Genomic DNA, 26451 nt, shown 5'->3' with positions numbered 1-26451 from the left:
ATTCTGCTGAATGCAGCTCTTTGTTGCGCGAGTGGAAATGTGATGTCATCCACCACTCAAAGCTCCAAATCCACATGAGACCGACAGATAACACAATTTGCCACCAGACAATATATTTAAATATGTAACTAAACCATTTGCTGTATTCGTCGAAGTATGACAATGCCTTTACATGGAACTAAAGGTTTAAAATGTTTATCCTCCAGGGGGAAAATGGGTGCTCAGTCATCCGTGGTCAAAGCTAAATACAATTTGAGCTCATGCAAAGGCTGTGAATATTTATTGTACAGGTGACATAAGTTTTTTTTAAATTTTTAATAAATTTGCAAAAAATAAAAAACTTTTTCACACTGTCATTATGGTGTATTGTTGTGTAGAATTTTGAGAAAAAAATGAATTTCATTCCATTTTTTAACACAACAAAATGTGGAAAAGTGAAGCGCTGTGAATACTTTCCGGATACACCGTAATTACTTATATGAACCAACATTGTGGGACACTTTTATATTGCTTTAATTTGGTGAGATTTGCAGTCTGCCATAGTTATGCATGTGTACTTAGCATCCAGACCACATTGTGGTCAGAATGTGAAGATTAGCACGTGTAATTTTTTCAACTGTGACACTGCCACACTCATGAAACTTTAGCTGTCATCCATAATGAACAGAGTTTGGATATAACACATGAGAATGGCAGTATTACGATCCTAAAGTAACACATGTAGAAATAAAGCATAGTTGCCAAGTGCTACAAAGCAAAATTGTTCACCTTGCAATGAAAGTGACTGAAAATTACCCAACCACACCATCACTGACTGATTAAACAAAATAGAAAAAACATTGGTGACGCAATGCATTCTGGGTCAGTTTTTATTAATATGCAATATGGAGATTTGCTACCTATTGCATGTCAGGGAGCTTTGATGGATAACTGCTGCTCTCATAAATGATCTGGTTGTCCATGTTGACACTGCGTGCAGATTCCTTTATTTGCCAGAAATCATTTCCTTTTTGGGTCCACCATCTGAAAAGCAATGCACAACATCGTGACGCATTTAAGTCCCACAGGAAATGATGGATGATGCTCCCAAGACTAATTAAGTGATCAAATAGCACCCCTTGGTGCCCTGCTCCCTATTTTGCGCTCTGATTACCAACACTGTACAATTTAGTCCGTGCGCCACACATCATCACGATAGTAAGGTGGTTAGTTTTAATGACATTCACATAACTTTCATACAATATGTATTCCTGCTACACAGAAACCACAATCTTTCCATATTTCTCCACAGATACAGGATCCCTTCCATATTTGATGACAACTTCAGAAGATTCACTACATGGCATCTTGAGCTGAGACTGGGCCGACACAATGGACAAATCCGTAAAAATTTATGTTGTGTTGACATATTTTCAGCTTGGGATCTACAGTGTTGGGTGATAAGTCTATTTTTGTTACTACAGTACTTACTTCAGTCACCATACAGACGCTTTCAAGAAATACAATAATTTCACATTTGACAAACGCAACATTTATTTCTCCATCTAAAAACAATAATAACCACTATAGTCGTGCTTATCCCAGAGAGATTGGAGAGTCATTTTATGAACCAAACTAAAACAGAAGGACACAAAGGAAAGTTTTTTAAAGGGGATTTTCCCCAAGAAATAAATATTATTATGACTGTGCCTGTGAAGTAAAGATATTGTGCTCATGAAAGCCCACAACCAGGGCTGGAAAGGAAACGTCCAATACAGTTGAATTAATTTCCTTTTATAATGTGGAAAATCACCCTGTTCAGCGTGCCACTCTCGCTGGTGCGACATCTCTGCTGCATCTCTTGGCATTGTGGATAGCTCGCCGGACATACTTTCATCCGACCCAGCGCTGAATTTGCTGACATGAGAAGATGCTGCTGGATGAGTGTGACAATTGACTTACGATACTTAGGCGTAAAAAACACACGAGTTACACAAGTTCTTGTGCCAAATATACACCAGATGTTTTTGTTACCCATGAAAACACACCGTCATCACAAATACAGCATTGTTTGGGAACTACTTCTTGCACAGGAATTCATCAAGCACGTCGGCTGCAGACGCGTTCTAACACAGAATATACAAAAACTGTATAGTAGTTCAGCCAAAACGAGAGCGTCCACTTTTAGCTTGCCATAAGCTAAGCTAGTGGCGCTCGTGAGAGTATGGTGGAAAATGTATAAAGAGTTTTTCCTCACGTTGCCAGACATGCAGTGTGACAACCTTCTAAAATAAATGCCTTTTTAAACAGAATGCCAGTTTCCAGCGGTGCTGTTTGGAGTGGAGATAGTGACTTCTAGTCAGTCACGTTGTTCCTGTCTGTGCACGTAAAAAAACCACTGTGCAGGATTTCCAGCTGTTTTTGTTTGCTCACCTTTTCATCAGAGTGTTTAAACGAGCTAACCAGGTTGATATGGTGAGCCGCCTCTTGCATTGTAAATTTATTCGAAACCTTAAACTCATCCCTCATCAGTTTCCTTCTTGTTGTCTCACTCTCACGTTCACTGTCCTCAGATGACCCACTGTTCAAACGTGTCTTTTCCTTTAGCCATTTTCTAAACCATTTTTCAAGGTCCATCAGCTCCTCTACTTGCAGAATCACTAACCATGTCGTCGGTTTCCTTAGCCGTATCTCAAAGAACCACTTCAGATGAGAAATTCAATCCTCTCTCTCTCCACGCTGCCGTTGTCCAGTACACAGTCCAGTAATCCATCCAAATCCAAAAGTCAGCTTCTCACCATCAACAAACAACATCCACAACCTCCAGCACACAAACAAACAGCCAAAAAATGCCCCCCCCCCCATCCCCCACAATCACAGCTGATTAAGTATTGTTAAGTCTTGGGTGACTCTTGCTTGCCTCTACTGGTGGTTGGCTCTCACTGCGGTATTGTATCACTTCCTGTTCCGGAGCACAGCGGTGTTTTGCTGTATCTGTTAGCTGTTTAATCTGCACAGTTAGATTGATCTAGATAACTAGATAACGATTTGTTTCACAGTGTAATCTTCACGTGCCTTAACTAAAGCACTTCCTCTGCTGAATCACCTCTAAATTATTTACACATTATTCACTTTGTGTGTTTTTAGGAATCCGCTAGCTTAGCGCAGCTACTAGCTCTTAGCCGATTTAGCATGGAGGCTTCTCCTGTCTCTCCCACACTCTTCTGCTCTGGGTGTGAAATGTTTAGTTATTCCTCGGCCTCCTTTAGCAGTAATGGTACTTGTAATAAGTGTAGCTTATTCGTAGCTTTGGAGGCCAGGCTGGGTGAATTGGAGACTCGGCTCCGCACCGTGGAAAATTCTACAGCTAGCCAGGCCTCTGTAGTCGGTGCGGACCAAGGCAGCTTAGCCGCCGTTAGTTCCCTTCCAGCAGATCCCGAGCAGCCGGGAAAGCAGGCCGACTGGGTGACTGTGAGGAGGAAGCGTAGCCCTAAACAGAAGCCCCGTGTACACCGCCAACCCCTTCACATCTCTAACCGTTTTTCCCCACTCGGCGACACACCTGCCGAGGATCAAACTCTGGTTATTGGCGACTCTGTTTTGAGAAATGTGAAGTTAGCGACACCAGCAACCATAGTCAATTGTCTTCCGGGGGCCACAGCAGGCGACACTTGAAGGAAATTTGAAACTGCTGGCTAGGCTAAGCGTAAATTTGGTAAGATTGTAATTCACATCGGCAGTAATGACACCCGGTTACGCCAATCGGAGGTCACTAAAATTAACATTGAATCGGTGTGTAACTTTGCAAAAACAATGTCGGACTCTGTAGTTTTCCTCTGGGCCCCTCCCAATCGGACCGGAGTGACATGTTTAGCCGCATGTTCTCCTGAATTGCTGGCTGTCCTGAGTGGTGTCCAAAAAATGAGGTGGGCTTCATAGATAATTGGCAAAGCTTCTGGGGAAAACCTGGTCTTGTTAGGAGAGACGGCATCCATCCCACTTTGGATGGAGCAGCTCTCATTTCTAGAATTCTGGCCAATTTTCTTAAATCCTCCAAACCGTGACTATCCAGGGTTGGGACCAGGAAGCAGAGTTGTAGTCTTACACACCTCTCTGCAAGCTTCTCTCCCCCTGCCATCCCCTCATTACCCCATCCCACGTAGAGACGGTGCCTGCTCCCAGACCACCAATAACCAGTAAAAATCTATTTAAGCATAAAATTCAAAAGAAAAATAATATAGCACCTTCAACTGCACCACAGACTAAAACAGTTAATGTGGTCTATTAAACATTAGGTCTCTCTCTTCTAAGTCCCTGTTAGTAAATGATATAATAATTGATCAACATATTGATTTATTCTGCCTTACAGAAACCTGGTTACAGCAGGATGAATATGTTAGTTTAAATGAGTCAACACCCCCGAGTCACACTAACTGCCAGAACGCTCGTAGGATGGGCCGAGGCGGAGGATTAGCAGCAATCTTCCATTCCAGCTTATTAATTAATCAAAAACCCAGACAGAGCTTTAATTCATTTGAAAGCTTGACTCTTAGTCTTGTCCATCCAAATTGGAAGTCCCAAAAAACAGTTTTATTTGTTATTATCTATCGTTCACCTGGTCGTTACTGTGAGTTTCTCTGTGAATTTTCAGACCTTTTGTCTGACTTAGTGCTTAGCTCAGATAAGATAATTATAGTGGGCGATTTTAACATCCACACAGAGGCTGAGAATGACAGCCTCAACACTGCATTAATCTATTATTAGACTCAATTGCTTTGCTCAAAATGTAAATGAGTCCACCCACCACTTTAATCATATCTTAGATCTTGTTCTGACTTATGGTATGGAAATTGAAGACTTAACAGTATTCCCTGAAAACTCCCTTCTGTCTGATCATTTCTTAATAACCTTACATTTACTCTGATGGACTACCCGCAGTGGGGAATAAGTTTCATTACACTAGAAGTCTTTCAGAAAGCGCTGTAACTAGTTTAAGGATATGATTCCTTCTTATGCTCTCTAATGCCATATACCAACACAGTGCAGAGTAGCTACCTAAACTCTGTAAGTGAGATAGAGTATCTCGTCAATAGTTTTACATCCTCATTGAAGACAACTTTGGATGCTGTAGCTCCTCTGAAAAAGAGAGCTTTAAATCAGAAGTGCTTGACTCCATGGTATAACTCACAAGCTCGCAGCTTAAAGCAGATAACTCGTAAGTTGGAGAGGAAATGGCGTCTCACTAATTTAGAAGATCTTCACTTAGCCTGGAAAAAGAGTCTGTTGCTCTATAAAAAAAAAGCCCTCCGTAAAGCTAGGACAACTAACTACTCATCACTAATTGAAAATAAGAACAACCCCAGGTTTCATTTTCAGCACTGTAGCCAGGCTGACAAAGAGTCAGAGCTCTATTGAGCCGAGTATTCCTTTAACTTTAACTAGTAATGACTTCATGACTTTCTTTGCTAATAAATTTTAACTATTAGAGAAAAAATTACTCATAACCATCCCAAAGACGTATCGCTATGTTTGGCTGCTTTCAGTGATGCCAGTATTTGGTTAGACTCTTTCTCTCCGATTGTTCTGTCTGAGTTATTTTCATTAGTTACATCCTCCAAACCATCAACATGTCTATTAGACCCCATTCCTACCAGGCTGCTCAAGGAAGCCCTACCATTAATTAATGCTTCGATCTTAAATATGATCAATCTGTCTTATGAGTTGGCTATGTACCACAGGCTTTTAAGGTGGCAGTAATTAAACCATTACTTAAAAAGCCATCACTTGACCCAGCTATCTTAGCTAATTATAGGCCAATCTCCAACCTTCCTTTTCTCTCAAAAATTCTTGAAAGGGTAAGCTAACTGATCATCTGCAGAGGAATGGTCTATTTGAAGAGTTTCAGTCAGGTTTTAGAATTCATCATAGTACAGAAACAGCATTAGTGAAGGTTACAAATGATCTTCTTATGGCCTCAGACAGTGGACTCATCTCTGGTGCTTGTTCTGTTAGACCTCAGTGCTGCTTTTGATACTGTTGACCATAAAATTTTATTACAGAGATTAGAGCATACCATAGGTATTAAAGGCACTGCGCTGCGGTGGTTGATCATATTTATCTAATAGACTACAATTTGTTCATGTAAATGGGGAATCTTCTTCACAGACTAAGGTTAAATTATGGAGTTCCACAAGGTTCTGTGCTAGGACCAATTTTATTCACTTTATACATGTTTCCCTTAGGCAGTATTATTAGATGGCATTGCTTAAATTTTCATTGTTACGCGATGATACCCAGCTTTATCTATCCATGAAGCCAGAGGACACACACCAATTAGCTAAACTGCAGGATTGTCTTACAGACATAAAGACATGGATGACCTCTAATTTCCTGCTTTAAACTCAGATAAAACTGAAGTTATTGTACTTGGCCCCACAAATCTTAGAAACATGGTGTCTAACCAGATCCTTACTCTGGATGGCATACCCTGACCTCTAGTAATACTGTGAGAAATCTTGGAGTCATTTTTGATCAGGATATGTCATTCAATGCGCATATTAACAAATATGTAGGACTGCTTTTTGCATTTGCGCAATATCTCTAAAATTAGAAAGGTCTTGTCTCAGAGTGATGCTGAAAAACTAATTCATGCATTTATTTCCTCTAGGCTGGACTATTGTAATTCATTATTATCAGGTTGTCCTAAAAGTTCCCTGAAAGCCTTCAGTTAATTCAAAATGCTGCAGCTAGAGTACTGACAGGGACTAGAAGGAGAGAGCATATCTCACCCATATTGGCCTCTCTTCATTGGCTTCCTGTTAATTCTAGAATAGAATTTAAAATTCTTCTTCTTACTTATAAGGTTTTGAATAATCAGGTCTCATCTTATCTTAGGGACCTCATAGTACCATATCACCCCAATAGAACGCTTCGCTCTCAGACTGCAGGCTTACTTGTAGTTCCTAGGGTTTGTAAGAGTAGAATGGGAGGCAGAGCCTTCAGCTTTTCAGGCTCCTCTCCTGTGGAACCAGCTCCCAATTCAGATCAGGGAGACCAGACACCCTCTCTACTTTTAAGATTAGGCTTAAAAACTTTCCTTTTTGCTAAAGCTTATAGTTAGGGCTGGATCAGGTGACCCTGAACCATCCCTTAGTTATGCTGCTATAGACTTAGACTGCTGGGGGGTTCCCATGATGCACTGTTTCTTTCTCTTTTTGCTCTGTATGCACCACTCTGCATTTAATCATTAGTGATTGATCTCTGCTCCCCTCCACAGCATGTCTTTTTCCTGGTTCTCTCCCTCAGCCCCAACCAGTCCCAGCAGAAGACTGCCCCTCCCTGAGCCTGGTTCTGCTGGAGGTTTCTTCCTGTTAAAAGGGAGTTTTTCCTTCCCACTGTCGCCAAGTGCTTGCTCACAGGGGGTCGTTTTGACCATTGGGGTTTTTACGTAATTATTGTATGGCCTTGCCTTGCAATATAAAGCGCCTTGGGGCGAGTGTTTGTTGTGATTTGGCACTATATAAATAAAATTGATTTAAGTATCTTCATCTGCAGTTATAGTGTCTCCTGATAGTGTAGCAGGTAACTGAAACAATCCTTCAAATGCTGAATACAAGCACCAAATTTGGCACAATACAACTTAAACATTAGTCTTAAAAAAACCGACTTGAATTTTCAATAGGCAGCCAGGTAGGGGTCAATGAAGAATTACACAGGGATCAAAATTTTAAAATGTTCCAATCAAATTGAAAACTACACCACATTATTTGTCTGATCATAAAGATTCCAAAAAGGTATAGTTTGGACTATCTGTGACTGAATGTTATGAAGTTATGGGATAAAAACAGAAAGAATGGTGACAAAGGTCAGTTTCAGTTTGTACAGGGGTCAAAAGTTAAAGTTGCGCCAATTTTGGTAAAAAAAGTGATGCAACTTATTGCTTGAGCTAATAGGGCTAATAAAGTGAATAGTTTTGACAGTGTTGAATGCTTGGTCTCCAAAGTAAAAGGTCAAACAAGGTCAACGTCCATTCGATTCTATGACGTGACATATGTTACCCGTCACGTGATAACTATGATACATGGTCCAAACTATTCCTTTTTAAAACCCTGTTAACTGAAGTAATAATTTGTATCACTTTTTACCAAAATTAGAGCAACTTTAACTTTTGACCCCTGTACAAACTGAAACTGACCTTTGTCACCATTCTCTGTTTTTACCTCATAACTCCATATCATTCAGTCACAGATAGTCCAAACTATACCTTTTTGGAATCTTTATGATCAGGCAAATATGTAATATAGTTTTCAATATGATTGGATCATCTTTAATTTTGACACCTGTGCAATTCTTCAAATGACCCCTACCTGACCTCCGATTGAAAATTCAACTGCTCATTTTTTTTTTTCAAAGGAGAATGTCTATGGAGTATTTGTGCTGAATTTGATGCTTGTATCACCATTTGCAGGATTCTGCTCCAATATTCTATCTGCTGCACTATGAAGGGAATGTTGGGACTTGCAATTCTCGTGGGTTTCACGCTCGAGCATTCAGTAGCAACAAGCCTTTCAAAGAGTCTCATCAAATCTCTCTCCCATTTAAACGTTCAGTTATGGAAAACATCCACCAGGGGGCAGATTAGTGCTGAATCATCTCTGGCTCATTGCCCAATATTTTTGTCATTCACAAGACCAAGCTGTGGACAATCTTGCAAAATTGATCTCCAATAACTTATTCACATTCTTTTGTTGTTGACCAAGATGACCCTTCTTCCTCCTCTCTGTACTGCTCTGGCAGATATACTACCTTCTACTTACCAGAAGTATTCCGTGTTTGAGTATTTAACAGCAACTATGCACACGCCTTTCAGACAGTTGAATTAAATATCTCTACCGTGCAAACATTCACTCGGAAATACAAAAAGTGATAGAACTTCTATTACAATGTGGTTATATTATTTTCCAACAAGAGCAATCCAAGATTTCTGACATCCACCAATCCGGATCTGGATCACCTCCAAAATTGAGTGGAGTCTTTCATGCTCTAATGTCTGTCTGTGGTGCAAATTTGGTAAGAATCCATGAAGTAGTTTTTGTGTTTTGTTTTTGTTTTTTTTGCCGTAATCCTATAAAGTGAAATCTTGATCCAAGATTTGGATCCAGGTCACCTCCAAAATTTAATGGAGTCTTCTATGGCCTAATATCTATCTGTGGTGAAACTTTTTCATAAAAATATGTGCAGTAGTTTTGATGTAATCCTGCTAACAGCCAGACGACAAATAAACACTGATGATTTTATCACATCCAATTAATTTGACAAATACCTCATGGATTTGTCACACATTTTTAGTGCTACATACAAAATGAGTGGTCATCATTGATACACAAAGTGCACTGAATGCAAGATTCAGTATACGACATAAAATAATTTAGTCAACACATTTACAATGTGTCGACATGTGATTCTTTGTTGGTGGGGGGGCATCTTTTTTTTTAATGAATCCACTGGTAAACTCAAGCAAACCTTAAACTTAAATCTCTGTGGCTGGTGTGAGATAAACGTTAAAAGCTGTAACAACTAATTGGTTCCCCTGCCGCTTATTTGTCATGGAAACGACACAACGATCAACATCCTCCATCAACTCCCACAGAACTGAAACAACAGAGCGGTTGTCTTGTGTCACACCAAATAGACTGACTGCCAGCCGGGCATTAGTGAAGACTAATGTCACGCATTAGTCCCTTTAACGACGATCCGGTCTCATCTGGCTGTTCTTTTCTGCAGATTTAAGCCTTCCTCAACAACTCAAATGCGACAAAGTTGTGCAATTATTCAAAATAATTTGCATGCATCATCTTGCAAAAGAGAAAATTCTCCCATCAAAGATATTTCCTAATAGCTTCTTTTGAGGGGATACTTTTAAATAAAAGCCCTCCACGCAGATGTGAGCACCTAGTACAAGCTAGAGAGTGCCACTTAACAATAACTGTCCATCTCTAGTGTTAGTTATTCTCCTGCGTCTTCAGAGTGATTTTCACATGCTAGAATGATTTGCTCCATCAGTAAGAAGTGGATCTTCTAAAAACAGCGATTTTGTTTTCCAGATCTACACAGCCACCCCTTTCCATCTCAAGAGACGCCGCTGCCTGATTCTCTGAGTGAAGAGCCTCTCCACGCTCTCCAAACTTACATCATCCATTGTTTCGCAAGTTGGCATTTTATGCAGGCTTTTGGCCCATTTGGGCACCGGCTGGAGAGCGTGTAGGTTAGTGGGTGGGCAGCAGGAGTGGGTTCTCTACGAGGAGAAGCACATGCTGGAATTTCTAATAGACGGCAATTGAAAACGAGCACTTAGAAGCCGTTGGCTGGTATGTTCCCCCTCCGTGCATGGTGACGGGTTGAGGTAATCATGTGCGAGATTCCGTTGTACTTGACGGGACATGCGATAGATAGACACTCATTAGTGCACGTCGTGCATTCTAGAGGTGTTAAACATGCGTTCAGACACAAAAGTGGCCTCACTAGTAAAATAAGATGATCGTGCACTCCCTACAGCAAATTTTCACTGAAGATTTGTTTGAGATTTGGTGGCACTGAACTGCTAGCCATTGATGTGCAGCGAGCAACATCCTTGAACATTTAACTAAAATATGACAAAACTCTGAATGTGATGAGGACAGATTGAGTGGTTTGCTTGAGGATATGGAGTGCATGATTCACAGAAAAAAAGCCTCCTCCTCCTCCCTTTTCATCCTTTATCTCTGCCTCTTGAGTTTTTGCTGTTCTTGGGATTAAAACTGCACGCTTACCTTTGGCTACTTCTGGGCAGCTCGCACTTTTAAAAAAGTGTTGATTGGTGAGCATTGGCCATGAGGGTAAAATTGTTAAAAAAGGTGGTGCCATTATGGTCTTTGTTTGTGCACCGACACTGACGGTTAACCTGGAACGCCTGGGAGATGCTTATGGACAGAGATGCCTAAGAATAACAATACCTATGGATGATAACCAAGGTCCAAGCCTTTGGTGTCCTGGTATTTCCGGTTTTACTGTTTGGTTGTGAGACTTAGACACTGAGCTAAGATCAAATGCAGCACTAAGATCTAACACCACCTTACTGGTGTCTGAATCCATTGCAAAGCATAAGATCATTTACCACTTTAGTGAGAGCTGTCTCTGTGGAATGATATTTTCTAAAAGCAGACTGCAGTGGCTCAAAGAGATTATTCTCAGTAAGGTGGTCCACGAGCTGCCGTGAAACCAACTTTTTCCAAAATTTTAGAACAAATGATAGGTTTGAAATGATGGTTTAATCACTGCAGATCCAAAACATTTAGGAACAGATCCCAAGGTTCGTGACAGATTAATAATTTCCAACACAGCAGACCCAAGAATGGGTCACAGGTCCTTAAACAGTTTTGTTGGTATAGGATCAAATAAGCAGGTCATAGTTTTAGCAGAAATTACAAGTTTGTCAGAACACCAGTGTTGCCACAGTTACTTTTGAAAAAGTAATCAGATTACTCCTTGAAAAAGTAACTATTACTTTACTGATTACTCAATTTTAAAAGTACCTATGTTAGATTACTAGTGAATTTATTAGCCTCCATTTAGCCTCCAACTGACGGCAGACTGCTGAATTGTAACTAAAGTACTGTGGCAACACTGTAGCATGCCCAGTGAAATAATATCAAATTCAGTAATTCTAGGATGTACAACCCAATTCCAATGAAGTTGGGACGTTGGTGAAATGTAAATAAAAACAAAAATACAATGATTTGCAAATCCTCTTCACCTATATTCAGTTGAATACACCACAAAGACAAGATATTTAATGTTCAAAGTGGATAAACTTTATTGTTTTGTGCAAATATTTGTTCATTTTGAAATGGATGCCTGCAACAAATTTCAAACAGCTGGGACAGTGTATTTTACCACTGTGTTACATCACCTTTCCTTCTAAACAACACTCAATAAGCATTTGGAACTGAGGACACGAATTGTGAGTGTCATGATTGGGTATAAAAGGAGCATCCCCAAAAGGCGCAGCCATTCACAAGCAAAGATGGGGCGAGGATCACCATTTTGTGAACAACTGCCATGAAAAAAAATAGTCCAACAGTTTAAGAACAATGTTCTCAACGTTCAGTTGCAAGGAATTATGGATTTCATCATCTACAGTCCATAATATAATCAGAAGATTCAGAGAATCTGGAGAACTTTCAACATGTAAGTGTCAGGGCTGAAAACCAACATTAAATGCTCATGACCTTCGATCCCTCAGGCGGCACTGCATTAAAAACCGACATCATAGTAATAAAGGATCTTACCGCGTGGGCTCAGGACACTTCAGAAAACCATTGTCAGTTAACACAGTTCGTCACTACATCTACAAGTGCAAGTTAAACTCTACTATGCAAGTGAAAGCCATACATCAACAACATCCAGAAACGCCACCGCCTTCTCTAGGGCCGAGCTCATTTGAAATGGACAACGCAAAGTGGAAAAGTGTGATGTGGTCTATGAGTCCACATTTCAAACTTGGTTTTGCAAATCATGGACATGCGTGTCCTCAGGACCAAAAGAGGAAAAAGACAATCCAGATTGTTACCAGTGCAAAGTTTAAAAGCCAGCATCTGTGATGGTATGGGGGTGTGTTAGTGCCCATGACATGGTGCAACTTACACATCTGTGATGGCACCATCAATGCTGAAAGGTACATCCAGGTTTTGGAGCAACATATGCTGCCATCCAAGCAACGTCTTTTTCAGGGACGTCCCTGCTTATTTCAGCAAGACATGCCAAGCCACATTCTGCACGTGTTACAACAGCGTGGCTTTGTAGTAAAAGAGTGCGGGTACTAGACTGCCTGCCTGCTGAACTTGAACTACCCTTAATTAGAATAAGTGAGTATAGAAAATGAATTAATGAGTTGAACTCATAGTTTCTCTCTGTCCAGCACAGTAGGCACATCATAGTGCTACACTCCTTGCAGCTAAACAATATAAGCTAGCGACCCTGTGATTGCTAGCTTATACGGTTGATGTGCACTACATGGCAAGATAAATAGAACAGGAAAGTAATGAACCAAAACTAAAGAATGGATAAAACGTGCACTGGGGATGTCACCAAAACTTTTCGTCAGTACTGTAAATTAGTGATGGGAACATGAAACACCCATGTCCCAAACATTGGTCTGGACTCTATAGACATTGGGGTGTGAATGTGCACTCGAACATCCGTTGCTTGTCTTGGTTTAAATCATTTAAAATATCACTGTTATGATGTATTTCCTGATACTGCAGATCTCTAGGTTGAGTAAGAGCTACAGAAGTGAATTCTGGCGACTCCGCCATGCCCCAGCCACAGTAACTTGCTTGAGCAAACAAGCTGTGGTGCTGCTGCTTAGCACCAGGATAATGAGCAGATTAAAAGCTTTGACTGGGTAGACTTGGACTAATGCCACGTGATGGGAACAATTGTTGCCCAATCAACAACCAACGAAGGAGGGAGAGGCACACGATTGGGCTGCTGACGACAGTAGGGGAGGGATTATGGGGCAAGAAAATAGAGTTGGAAGCCTCCAAACCCCAAAATCCAGCTGGTATTCAACAGTTCCTTTCCTCAGATTCCATTACGTCCTCCCGGGCTCCGTCTCTGTCTTTCTCTCTGCCACTTGCTCTCTGTCACTCTCTGCTATTTGTTCTCTCCTCCGTCTAATCAAGTTCTTTCCTGTCTCCCTCACTTTCACTCAAAAAATGGATGGTCAGCAAAAGTACTGAGGAGTATTGCGGCAACTGTTTGGCTTGAGTCACGCGTGCACACACACAAAGCCAATGCAGCACTTCAGAAACAACAAGGCAGGATGAAGGAAGATGTGGGACATAAAAAAAAAAAAAAAAAAAAAACAGGACAGACTGAGATGTCTTTGTCAGTGAAAGGAAGAGATGAGTGCGCCGGCGTGCTAATCATCGATCGGATGATTAAGGCAGATGAGGAGGGCTTTTTCCCCTCAGTGAAGGATCTGATTGTTGGTCTTCTCTGGCCTGGTGTCCAGGGAGCACGCCGGCGGCAGCAGCTCTGGATCAATACACTCCATCATGGCTGAGAGGGGGAGCGTCAGTCACGCTGCGCCAGACTATTAGAACCAAATAGGCAGACAGTGCATAACTTCATGCTTCCCTAGTCCCAGCTCACACCACAGGGGGAAGCGATGAACTGGGCCGGGCGACTGGCTGGAGTGCACGTGTGTGCACATATCACACAGCGGCAGATGTGGAAAATCTTTCTGAGTAAGTTTTGTGCAGCACTGAGCGAGCTTCAGTAGCCAGCAACACAAACTGCAGGGCGCCCAAACAAAATGCATCGAACGCTGTGTGAGATTTCACTGTGCGTTCAAGGAAAAATCCTGAACAGTCAGTTACTATCCACATTCAGTTGAAAACATTTAAGATGAAAACATATATGTACAACTAAAAGTGACTCTGTCAAAGCCCAAAAGTCTACTGTTCATCTCAAGTGGAAAACGTGGCGCTGTTTCAGAAAATTACAATTATCATGGAATTGAATGACAGAGATAATAAAAATATTATTTCAGAATTATGGGTCTATATCTGGCTCACAATGAACTCTTCCTTGGTCCAAGGCCTACCTCACCACCAAATATGACTGAAATCTATTAATTTCCTTTTGAAATATCCCAGTCAAATCAACAGACAGACAAAACAACATGTAAACAAACAAGGCTGGCAACACTGTCTTCTTGGCAAATTCAAATTAATTTACATAGCGCCAACTCACGACAAGGTTGCCTCAAGGTGCTTCACACAACACAACTCAGAAAAACAGAACAAAATTAATTAAAACATTAAAAACATAATAAAAGAGCAAAACCATAAAAGAGTAAAAAGAATAAAAAAAAAAAACACATAAAACAGGGAAAACAAATGGGTCTTAAGTCTTGATTTAAAAGTCTCCACAGAATCTGACTGCCTTATATGCGCAGGGAGAGCGTTCCACAGAGAAGTCCTGCGCAGATGTAAAAAAAAAAATAAATAAATTCAGAACCGTAACAATATTTTTTTAGCCAGCAGTATTGGCTGATCTGTTTGATACATGGTCATTTTATTGACAATTTCATAAGAATTTACAAAATCAGAATTTAATTTGGATTTAAAAGGTGTAGGTTTTTCTGCAATAAAGTTAACAAATGTCAGCATACAGTAGATATTAATGCTACTGCAGCACATACTACATAGTCCACAAGTGAAGCAGGTTTTTGGTACCACTTAAAGGGGACTAAACACCTACAATCCAGTCTCAGTACACCATGGCCAATACAAAAATGTATGATACCATCCCAAGGTGGCAGCTATAGTCAGGTACGGGTCAGTGAACATTTAGACAGGAGGTCAAAATTTTAAAATGTTCCAACTATTTTGAAAAGTATACCATATTATTTGTCTAATCATCAAATCAAAATCAAATCAATTTTATTTATATAGCGCCACATCACAACAAACAGTTGCACCAAGGTGCTTTATATTGTAAAGGCAAAAGCCATACAATAATTACAAAAAACCCCAACGGTCAAAACGACCCCCTGTGAGCAAGCACTTGGCGACAGTGGGAAGGAAAAACTCCCTTTTAAACAGGAAGAAACCTCCAGCAGAATCAGGCTCAGGGAGGGCAGTCTCCTCCTGGACTGGTTGGGGCTGAGGGGAGAGAATCAGGAAAAAGACATGCTGTGGCAGAGAGCAGAGATCAATCACTAATGATTAAATGCAGAGTGGTGCATACAGAGCAAAAAGAGAAAGAAACACTCAGTGCATAATGGGAACCCCTCAGCAGTCTAAGTCTATAGCAGCATAACTAAGGGATGGTTCAGGGTCATCAGGGTTAGCAAAAAGGAAAGTTTTAAAAGCCTAATCTTAAAAGTAGAGAGGGTGTCTGTCTCCCTGATCCAAATTGGGAGCTGGTTCCAGAGGAGAGGAGCCTGAAAGCTGAAGGCTCTGCCTCCCATTCTACTCTTACAAATCCTAGGAACTACAAGTATGCCTGCAGTCTGAGAGCGAAGCGCTCTATTGGGGTGATATGGTACTATGAGGTCCCTAAGATAAGATGGGACCTGATTATTCAAAACCTTATAAGTAAGAAGAAGAATTTTTAAATTCTATTCTAGAATTAACAGGAAGCCAATGAAGAGAGGCCAATATGGGTGAAATATGCTCTCTCCTTCTAGTCCCCGTCAGTACTCTAGCTGCAGCATTTTGAATTAACTGAAGGCTTTTCAGGGAACTTTTAGGACAACCTGATAATAATGAATTACAATAGTCCAGCCTAGAGGAACTAAATGCATGAATTAGTAATCCTAATCATAAAGATACTAAAAATGTATAGTTTGAACTATCTATGGCAGAATGTTATGGAGTTACGAGGTAAAAAACAGCAAAAATGGTGACAAAAGTCAATTTCAATTTGTAGTTAAAGTTGCTTCAGTTTTGGTAAAAGTGATTACTAACATGTCCTATTTTGCCATTTTTAGTCTTTCAAATTTTTCTTTTCATTTGCTGCCTCTCAGTTTTTTGCATATCCATTGCAGCATTTTGTGTCTTCAAACCCCGTCTCACACTCAAGTCATCACATTTTGACACAAATGGTTTCATTTTGACTGAATGTGTTACTGTTACACACAGGGAAATGTTAACACTATGTAACCCTAAACTTAACCATGACCAAAATATAGATAAATGTTTCTTGATGACGCAGTGAAGCAGAGTGTTCTGTCCAGCTTTCAAATAATGCATCTCCCCAACGGGGCACCTAACTATCAGGCTTTGGAACACGAAATGCCTAGGCTCAGACACAGCGTGGATTAGTTCAAAAAGGTTTACTGGAGCAACAAGCAGGGTTGGGTATACAAAAAAAGCATTCCAGAACAAGCAACAGGAACAAATTCATCAGGCAAAGGCGTGGTCCAAAAAACAACCAGGCGGTCTTTCTTTCTGCCACCTGATTGTTTTTTTCTCTCTCTCGCTCTCTCTGTTAGAAGTGTGGCTCCATCCAGAGGTGGGAGTGGGTGTCTTCTTTTGCAGGTCTCCCGCCCTGAACACCAGCATGGACTCCCAAAAGTTCCTGTACGTATATTTGTATTGTCAGCTGTGTTGGTAGCATGGCCCAAGCAGAGGGTCACCCCTTTGAGTCTGTTCTGCTTGAGATTTCTTCCTCAAATCATCAGAGGGAGTTTTTTCCTTACCACTGTCACCTGTGTGCTTACTCTAGGGGTTGGTAAGGTTAGATCTTACTTATGTGAAGCACCTTGAGGCAGCTTTGTTGTGATTTGGTGCTATATAAATGAAATAAATTGAACTGAAATTGTGGTCATGATAACAAGGCAAGCAGGAGAATGATACAAGGAACAAGGCTGGAAGTGAAGACAATGGAGCACAACAATCTGGTGGGGAATGAGGTTTAAATACAGGAAGGTGATGAGCAGAAAATCAGGAACAGGTGTGAGAAAGATCCAGGACATGGGAGTGGAAAGACAGAGGGACACGCCCACCACCAGGCACCAAGTGACAGACAAGAGAAATAGAGACAGAAAACCCCAAGCAGAAAAAGACAGACAAGAAAATCAGCACACAGAACATGGTCAGAGAACACTCTAATGCATAACACAAAAACAACCCAAAACTCCTGACAGTAAGCTGTCACATCATGACAGAAAGGGGCGCTGACCAAGTGTGAAAATGTGACAACTTGTAGCAACTTTCATCCCTCATGACAACTTTTTTCCACAAAAATGAAATTCTTAATTTTCATTACAGCAACTTGCACAACCAATTTGTCCAAATCTCTGTGAGACAAATGTCAACCGTTTTACGGTTTCATCGTGTGTAATAATTTTGGGCTTTGAATGACTCAGTTCTGCACTCAAAAAAACTGACTCATTGGATGAAGTCAATTCAACTATGGGCAGGATTTCCATCTAATAAATATATGTAGTCCCAACTAAATTAAATTAAATTATCTTGCATGGATGCACTTTATTTGAGTTGGGGCTACATATATTTATTAGTTGGAAATCCTGCTCATGATTGAACTGAGTTCATTCAATGCATTTTTTTCTTTTTTGCAGTTTTTTTTTTTTTTTTTGAGTGTGCTGCTCCAAAAACTCTTTAAAATATCACTTTGAAAATCATCATGTTTTTATCTTGCCCCCCTTTTCAGACAAAAGTCCAGAGCAAATTGCCATCAGCTTTGTCACTCTGGCAGACTGGCCTACAGCTGAATCCATGACACATCTTCTTCCCTCTGGAAAACGTCCCTGCCCCTGTGGACGGCGTCATCCAATGTGGCGGGCGAAGCTCTCGTTAACAGTGTAAGAAGAGAGCAAAGAGAAGACACTGCGTCTCAAACAGCTGTGTCCCTGACAGGCAATGGATGGCCCAGGTCCATCTGGACGTAGCAACATGATGTATACAGCTTCACCAGGCAATGAGCGCCATCAATCGCTGGCTCACCATGGCGACTGGTGGTGACAGCTATCTGAGGATCCAAGGCTTAGTGGGGGGTGGGGGGGGGGGGGGGGAGGGAGGAGGAGTTAAACCTCTTTTGAAAAAAATAAATAAATATATCCAAACATAGCACTGTTTTAGAAACTGAACCTAATGAAAGAATTGCTCAGAAAACAATTTGCTGCTTCAACCTGCTGCAAACACTAAAAGGATTAACTGTTTCATAAAATGTTTCAGTTATTTGAAAAAATCTGAAACAATTCAACAAATGCTTCAAAAACCTATTTACAGTCATGAAATGCTGAAAAAAATGAGACAACTGCTTCAAAAATTATTTGAGCAAAACAGCTGAACAAATGATTCAGTTTTTCAAAATTGACAAAGCACAAAGTGCAAAAAATAAAATTTTTGCTGCTTCAATGGTTTGGAAACATTAAATGAATCTTTTTCTTCTTCAAAAGCATAAACATGAATACAGTCTTTCATTTAATGGTTGAAACATGAAAAAAAAAAAAAAACGCTGCTTCAGAAAATAATTTGCTTTTGGAAAAGCCCCAAACATTAAAGGAGAGAATTGCTTCAAAAACTGGTTTGCTCCTTCAGAAGCCTCAAAACATTTGAAAAACTATTCACTTTCTGAAAGTAAAACATTCGCTTCAGAAAAATTATTTTGTTGCATTCAAAATGTTCCAGAAAGTGGCAGCAGTGCACAGGGAGAAGGTCAAGCGGTTAGTGCGCTTTTTTCCAGAACGGAAAGTTCCCAGTTCCAGACTGCCTCTGCCCATGATGGAGTTGTATCAGGAAGGACCTTCAGTGTAAAACTTGTACCAAATCAACATGCAGATCAATCCAAATGAAAAAAACAAAAGAAGCCAACGGGAAGAATTAGGCAGAATTATGGCCTCAGTCCCACCAGTTCGATACCCTAAACCACAATGAGACGGCTGAAGAACTTGTTTTTCAGCTGCTGCCACATTTCCAATTATTACAGCAATAATTTCCTTACATATGCAACCAAACACATTATCTCCATGTTCAAGCCTCATCTACCAACATACTGCATCTATCCACCTATGCTGTCTACCTGTCTACCAGACTGGCCTGCCTGCAGTCCAGACCTGTCGCCCACTGAAAAAGTGTGGTGCATCATGAAGCACAAAATACGACAACGGAGCAAGAATGGGAAAGAATTCCACCTACAAAGCTTCAACAATTAGTGTCCTCAGTTCCCAAACGCTTAGAGTGTTGTTAGAAGGAAAGGTGATGTAACACAGTGGTAAACATACCACTGTCCCAGCTTTTTTGAAACATGTTGCAGGCATCCATTTCAAAATGAGCAAATATTTGCACAAAAACAATAAAGTTTATTAGTTTGAACATTAAATATCTTGTTGTTGTGGTGTATTCAGCTGAATATAGGTTTAAAAGGATTTGCAAATCATTGTATTCTGTTTTTATTTACAATTTGCACAACGTCCCAACTTCACTGGAACTGGGGTTGTAATAAATCCTACAAAGGGACTTAAACTTCAGTCTGTGTATGATCTTTCCCCAAAGTTTCGGTTATCTTGGTTGCTTTGCATAAAAAACATGTTCTTTCCAAATTTGCTCCAAATGGTATGATTTGTTGGCAAAATAGGCCTCAGGAGAAAATGTCTTTTCGTTGGTTGACCAAGACTTGTTGAGGAAGACGAATGGAACAAATTTGCTGGACCTTTGTAGGTCCAATTACAATTTTTATTGTTACAATTTTTATGGGTTCTGCTTTATTTTAATCACTCGCTACCTATCTATCTGTCTATCTATCTATGGTGTTTTAAATTCAACATTGGCCTTTTAGTCGGCATGCTTTTCAGTTCTTTGAAACATTCCTCTCTAATTTCCATCTTAAAAATAAAAAATATATCACAGGCAACCTTGTCAGCCGAGCAGTGGAGATGCAAAGAGGAATTGGAGGAACGGCCTTGCAACAGCACCATTGTGAATATGTTAACAGCTCTGCTTCCCTTGAACTGTCACAACTTGAAAATCCGGCGTGTTAAGAGCTTCACATGCAGGCAGCGCTGAATATTTCCACAGACTAGGCCGCCCAGGCTCTTATAAAGGCACTTGTTGTAATACATGACCAATTTTCCCAGCAGCGAGTGCAGGAGAATATTAACATGTCCTCAGCCTGCTTCGCTTTAATGTGATGGAGACGTTATTAGAGCCGTCGCAGGTCCAAATGAATGGCCGGTAGGAGTGCCACAGCGGGAGAGATAGAGAGAGGAGGGAACACATCAACCTTCGCCTCACCAAGGACAAGGACACACGTGCTCATAAAAAGGGGCGGTCCAGTTGTTCGCGCCGGCAATGGCTGTTGAATCAAGGCTTAAAGTCGGGCTTACATGCTCATATTACACCCACTTAGTCAGGTCATACTTCACCATGAGTTCAAACTGAAGAAGCCTAAATTTTGCCTTTTTCTAAATACACATTGCCTAGCATCTAACACAACATTGTGTTTATTTATCTATTTTTACGGGTAAAAGAAATTTGGGGATTGAAAGAAATGGCCAAACAAGCACATTGCAAGCTACATGGAACTTCAAAACAACATATATGGTGAGAGGGACATACAGAAAGAAGGAAGAATCATCTGTTTCAGTGGCATTCAGACACAATCCTTTATGTGGGGTTGTGCGTTTTCTTAATTTAGAACGTAATGATGAAACAAACAAAGTATCATTTTACTTCTCTGATTAAGCCCATTTTCAGAAGCAAAAAATGTAAAGTGGCACAAATTTGTGATAGGCAATGGCAGAATGCAGCCAACAATCTCACCACTAGATGGCAACAAATCCTACATATTGTAGCTTTAAAAGCTTAACATGCAATCTATGATTTTGACATGATGTAGATTTGTTTTAACTGAAGGACTGAACTGTGCAATTTTTTAAATGTTTCTGTAGCAAAGGTTTGCTATCATTTGATGTCATAAAAAATAATAATATGATGCAAAAGCTCAATGGTTCACATATTTTATGACATCGCTGTATGGGCCTATGTGCAAATGGTGTACGTGGCAGTTTATGCTTTGTGCAAGTTGAGCCAAAAAATCAGAATGTTGCAAAATCTCAGTAACAAGTCATTTTAAGGGCATTTCAAAAGGGAAATTTATTGTTTCATATTGAAGTGCATAGCCCCAGCAGTGAGCCAAAATAAGCACAAAAGTACCCCACACTAAAGCAGCTTTTATTGAAGAATAATTCCAACGTGATGCTTTATCTATTTTATGTGTTGTCATGCACGTGGAATTTCATGCATTTTACAATCTCAATCAGAACAAAAATAAAAAAATAAAAACTGTAATATCTGTTGTGTGGGCTGCCAGAAGAGGAGGTACTGCTGGCCCACCACCAGAAGGCGCCCTGCCTGAAGTGCGGGCTTCAGGCACGAGAGGGCGCTGCCGCCTCAGGAACAAGCCGTGGTGACAGCTGTCACCCATCATCCGTGACAGCTGTCACTAATCAACACATCTGGTATAAAAGCAGGAAGACACCTCCACCAAACTGCCGAGATATCATCTTCATCTGGAGGTAATATCCTCAGCCTTTGTAAATCTGTTTATTGTGAGTGTTTGCAGGAGAACCGGTCGTTTTTGAGGAGGCTGTGCAAGACGGCACTCCTTTTCAGCTGAGACCGCTGCAACGCGCTGAGTGAGAGGTGGAGGTGGCATTCCCACCAGTGTTACTGGGTGTTCACACACCCACCCTTTGACTGTCTTTTGCTTTCTGCCAGCAGTACCAGATCCGACACGCCGGGAAGGTGGCCACCTGGGGACTCCGGGACTTGGCGGCTCCAGTATTCCTCGGGTTCAGGTGGCGGTGGAAATCGTGTAGTTCCGGTTCGTTTCCAGACGGGCGTCTCCTATCGTCGAGCCTGCCCACACGACACCTTTTATTAATTGACTGTTGCACATTCTGATTCTGCTGTGTTTGGTTGTGACATTCACACCAGTAAAGTGTTATAATTTGACTCCTTCCATTGTCCGTTCATTTACGCCCCCTGTTGTGGGTCCGTGTCACTACACTTTCCCAACAGGATATCTCGGCCAGCGTCATGGACTCCGAGGGGCGTCACCAGTTGTTGAACAACCAATGGGAGAGCAGGGAGCGCAGGCATCTGCAGGAGGCGTGATTGGTGAGCTACAGCATATTCTCACCGCCTTTACGGCTCGAATGGATCAAATAGCTGAGCAAAACATCCTCCTGAACCGCAGGGTGGAGGCTCTCTCCGCGCAAGTGGCGGCAAGCGCTCAGGGTGCTGCTGCAGCTCCTCCTCCTGTCGATCCTGTGCTAGACATTAATGTTCCAGTGGTGGTCCAACAACCCCTCCCACCATCCCTTGAAGCATACATAAGCCCTCCTGAGCCGTACGGAGATTGTGTGGAGACGTGCGCGGACTTTCTTATGCAGTGTTCACTCGTCTTTGCACAACGTCCCATCATGTACGCGTCAGACGCAAGCAAAATAGCTTATGTGATCACTCTGCTTCGGGGAGAGGCACGCGATTGGGAGCAAAATTCACGGCTCCTTCACACGTACACTGGGTTTGTGAGGGAGTTCAGAACTGTGTTTGATCACCCTAACAGGGGAGAGACCGCTTCAACTGTGCTGCTGTCGATGAGACAGGGACGCCGGAGCGCAGCCACTTATGGAGGTTTCCACGCGGGGCGTGTTTTGTTTGTGGCTCAATGGAGCATCAATTGAGCGATTGCCCCGAACGGTTAAACACCAACGCCCGCCCCTAGAGACTTGGCTTAGGGTGGGCCAAAAACTTCACGTGGGACACACACATATTGCCGCACGACTCCCAGTTACAATCCTTAGTGGGGATTTAACCCTTCAGGCCCCAGCACTGGTAGACACAGGGTCAGAAGGGAATCTGTTGGACAGCAGATGGGCCAGGGAGGTAGGGCTCCCTCTGGTGGCGCTACCTACACCATTGCAGGTGCGAGCACTAGATGGCACCCTACTCCCTTTACTCACACACAAGACACCACCAGTAACGCTGGTAGTGTCAGGGAATCATAGGGAGGAGATTGAGTTTTTTGTGACTCCTTCTACCTCCCGTGTGATTCTGGGGTTCCCCTGGATGTTGAAACACAATCCCCGGATTGATTGGCCATCCGGGGTGGTGGTACAGTGGAGCGAAACTTGCCATCGGAGGTGTTTGGGATCCTCGGTTCCTCCCGGTTCCCAGGCGAAGGAGCAGGTCCAAGTACCCCCCAATCTGTCGGCGGTGCCGGTTGAGTACCACGATCTTGCTGACGTTTTTAGCAAGGATCGGGCACTCACTCTTCCCCCGCACCGTCCATATGATTGTGCCATCGATTTGTTGCCAGGCGTGGAGTTCCCGTCCAGCAGGCTGTACAACCTCTCCCGACCTGAGCGCGAATCGATGGAGACCTACATCCGGGACTCCTTAGCTGCCGGGCTGATCCGTAACTCCACCTCTCCGATGGGAGCGGGTTTCTTTTTCGTGGGAAAAAAAGATGGCGGTCTTCGTCCATGCATTGATTATCGGGGGCTGAACGAGATCACGGTTCGCAACCGATACCCGTTGCCTTTGTTGGATTCAGTGTTCACCCCTCTGCATGAAGCCAAAATCTTCACAAAGTTGGATCTTAGGAACGCATACCACCTAGTTCGGATCCGGAAGGGAGATGAATGGAAGACGGCATTTAACACCCCATTAGGTCATTTTGAGTACCTGGTCATGCCGTTCGGCCTCACTAATGCCCCCGCGACGTTCCAAGCTTTGGTTAATGACGTCTTGCGGGACTTCCTGCACCGATTCGTCTTCGTATATCTGGATGATATACTCATCTTTTCTCTGGACCCTGAGACCCATGTGCAGCATGTACGTCAGGTCCTGCAGCGGTTGTTGGAGAACCGGTTGTTTGTGAAGGGCGAGAAGTGTGAGTTTCACCGCACTTCTTTGTCCTTCCTGGGGTTTATCATCTCCTCCAACTCCGTTGCCCCGGATCCGGCCAAGGTCGCAGCGGTGAGAGACTGGCCCCAACCGACAAGCCGTAGGAAGCTGCAACAGTTCCTCGGCTTCGCAAATTTCTACAGGAGGTTCATTAAGGGGTATAGTCAGGTTGTTAGCCCCCTGACGGCCCTGACCTCACCAAAAGTTCCCTTCACCTGGTCGGATCGGTGCGAAGCCGCGTTTAGGGAGTTGAAACGCCGGTTCTCGACTGCACCGGTCTTGGTGCAGCCCGATCCTGGTCGCCAGTTCGTGGTTGAAGTGGACGCCTCTGACTCGGGGATAGGAGCCGTGCTATCCCAGAGCGGAGAAACCGATAAGGTTCTTCACCCGTGTGCCTATTTTTCCTGCAGGTTGACCCCAGCAGAGCGGAACTATGACGTGGGCAATCGAGAGCTCCTTGCGGTGAAAGAGGCCCTTGAGGAGTGGAGACACCTGCTGGAGGGAGCGTCAGTGCCTTTCACGGTTTTCACTGACCACCGGAACCTGGAGTATATCAGGACCGCCAAGTGACTGAACCCCAGGCAAGCCCGCTGGTCACTGTTTTTCGGCCGTTTTGACTTCCAGATCACCTACCGCCCCGGGACCAAAAACCAAAGATCGGATGCCCTGTCCCGGGTGTATGAACAGGAAGTCAAGACCGAGCTGTCGGATCCACCGGAACCCATTCTCCCGGAGTCCACTATCGTGGCTGCTCTGACCTGGGACGTGGAGAAGACCGTCCGGGAGGCCCTGGCACGGAGCCCGAATCCCGGATCCCGGAACAGGACCGACGAACAGATTATACTTCCCACCAGAGGCCAGGACTGCCGTCCTGGACTTCTGTCACGGGTCCAAACTCTCCTGCCACCCAGGGGTGCGTAGGACCGTGGCAGTGGTCCGGCAGCGCTTCTGGTGGGCGTCCCTGGAGACTGATGTCCGGGCTTACATCCAGGCCTGCACCACCTGCGCCAGGGGCAAGGCTGACCACCAGAAGGCACAGGGACTTCTACAGCCACTTCCTGTGCCTCACCGCCCCTGGTCCCACATCGGTCTGGATTTTGTCACGGGCCTCCCGCCGTCCCGGGGGCACACCACCAGCCTCACGATAGTGGACCGTTTCTCCAAGGCGGCCCACTTCGTGGCCCTCCCGAAGCTCCCGTCGGCCCAGGAGACGGCGGATCTCCTCGTCCACCATATTGTCCGGCTGCATGGGATACCAACAGACATCGTTTCGGATCGCGGTCCCCAGTTCTCCTCGCAGGTGTGGAGAAGTTTCTGCCGGGAACTGGGGGCCACTGTAAGCCTCTCGTCTGGGTATCACCCGCAGACTAACGGACAGGTCGAACGGGCCAACCAGGAGTTGGAGCAGGCCCTCAGGTGCACGACCTCCGCACACCCGACGGCTTGGAGTGAACATCTGGCCTGGATCGAGTACGCTCATAACAGCCAGGTGTCCTCTGCCACCGGCCTCTCCCCATTCGAGGTGTGTCTGGGGTACCAGCCCCCTTTGTTTCCTGTGGTGGAGGGAGAGGTCGGTGTGCCCTCGGTCCAGGCCCACCTGCGGAGATGCCGTCGGGTGTGGCGCACCGCCCGTTCGGCCTTGTTGAGGGACGAGGGCTAAAGCCCATGCAGACCGTCAACGGTCCCCAGCCCCTACTTACCAGCCCGGGCAGGAGGTGTGACTTTCCACCAAGGTCCTCAGTCCTACCGCAGTGAGGCTCCAACTCCCGGCCTCACTGCGGATCCATCCGGTCTTTCATGTCTCCAGGGTAAAACCGCGTCACACCTCACCCCTCTGTGCACCCGGTCCGGCGCCGCCTCCTGCCCATATTATCGACGGGGAGCCGGCTTGGACAGTTCGCCGGCTTTTGGACGTCCGTCGAATGGGCCGGGGTTTCCAGTATTTGGTGGACTGGGAGGGGTATGGACCCGAAGAACGCTCCTG

The 26451-nt window shown here is 43.3% G+C and overlaps 1 long non-coding RNA gene across 1 annotated transcript in view; it reads right to left on the bottom strand.

Moving 5' to 3' along the window:
• Window positions 1–912: 912 nt before the first annotated feature.
• Window positions 913–26451, bottom strand: part of LOC117520713 — a 71320-nt gene continuing 45781 nt past the window's right edge. Inside the window, exon 3 of the long non-coding RNA XR_004563742.1 lies at window positions 913–1023. This is a non-coding gene — a long non-coding RNA (uncharacterized LOC117520713). The remainder of the gene's footprint in view (window positions 1024–26451) is intronic.

This window comes from Thalassophryne amazonica, chromosome 1, assembly GCF_902500255.1.
Source record: "Thalassophryne amazonica chromosome 1, fThaAma1.1, whole genome shotgun sequence".
Classification (NCBI taxonomy): domain Eukaryota; kingdom Metazoa; phylum Chordata; class Actinopteri; order Batrachoidiformes; family Batrachoididae; genus Thalassophryne; species Thalassophryne amazonica.
Note: the sequence above shows the minus strand (reverse complement) of the source record. Positions and strands in the feature narration are given on the sequence as shown.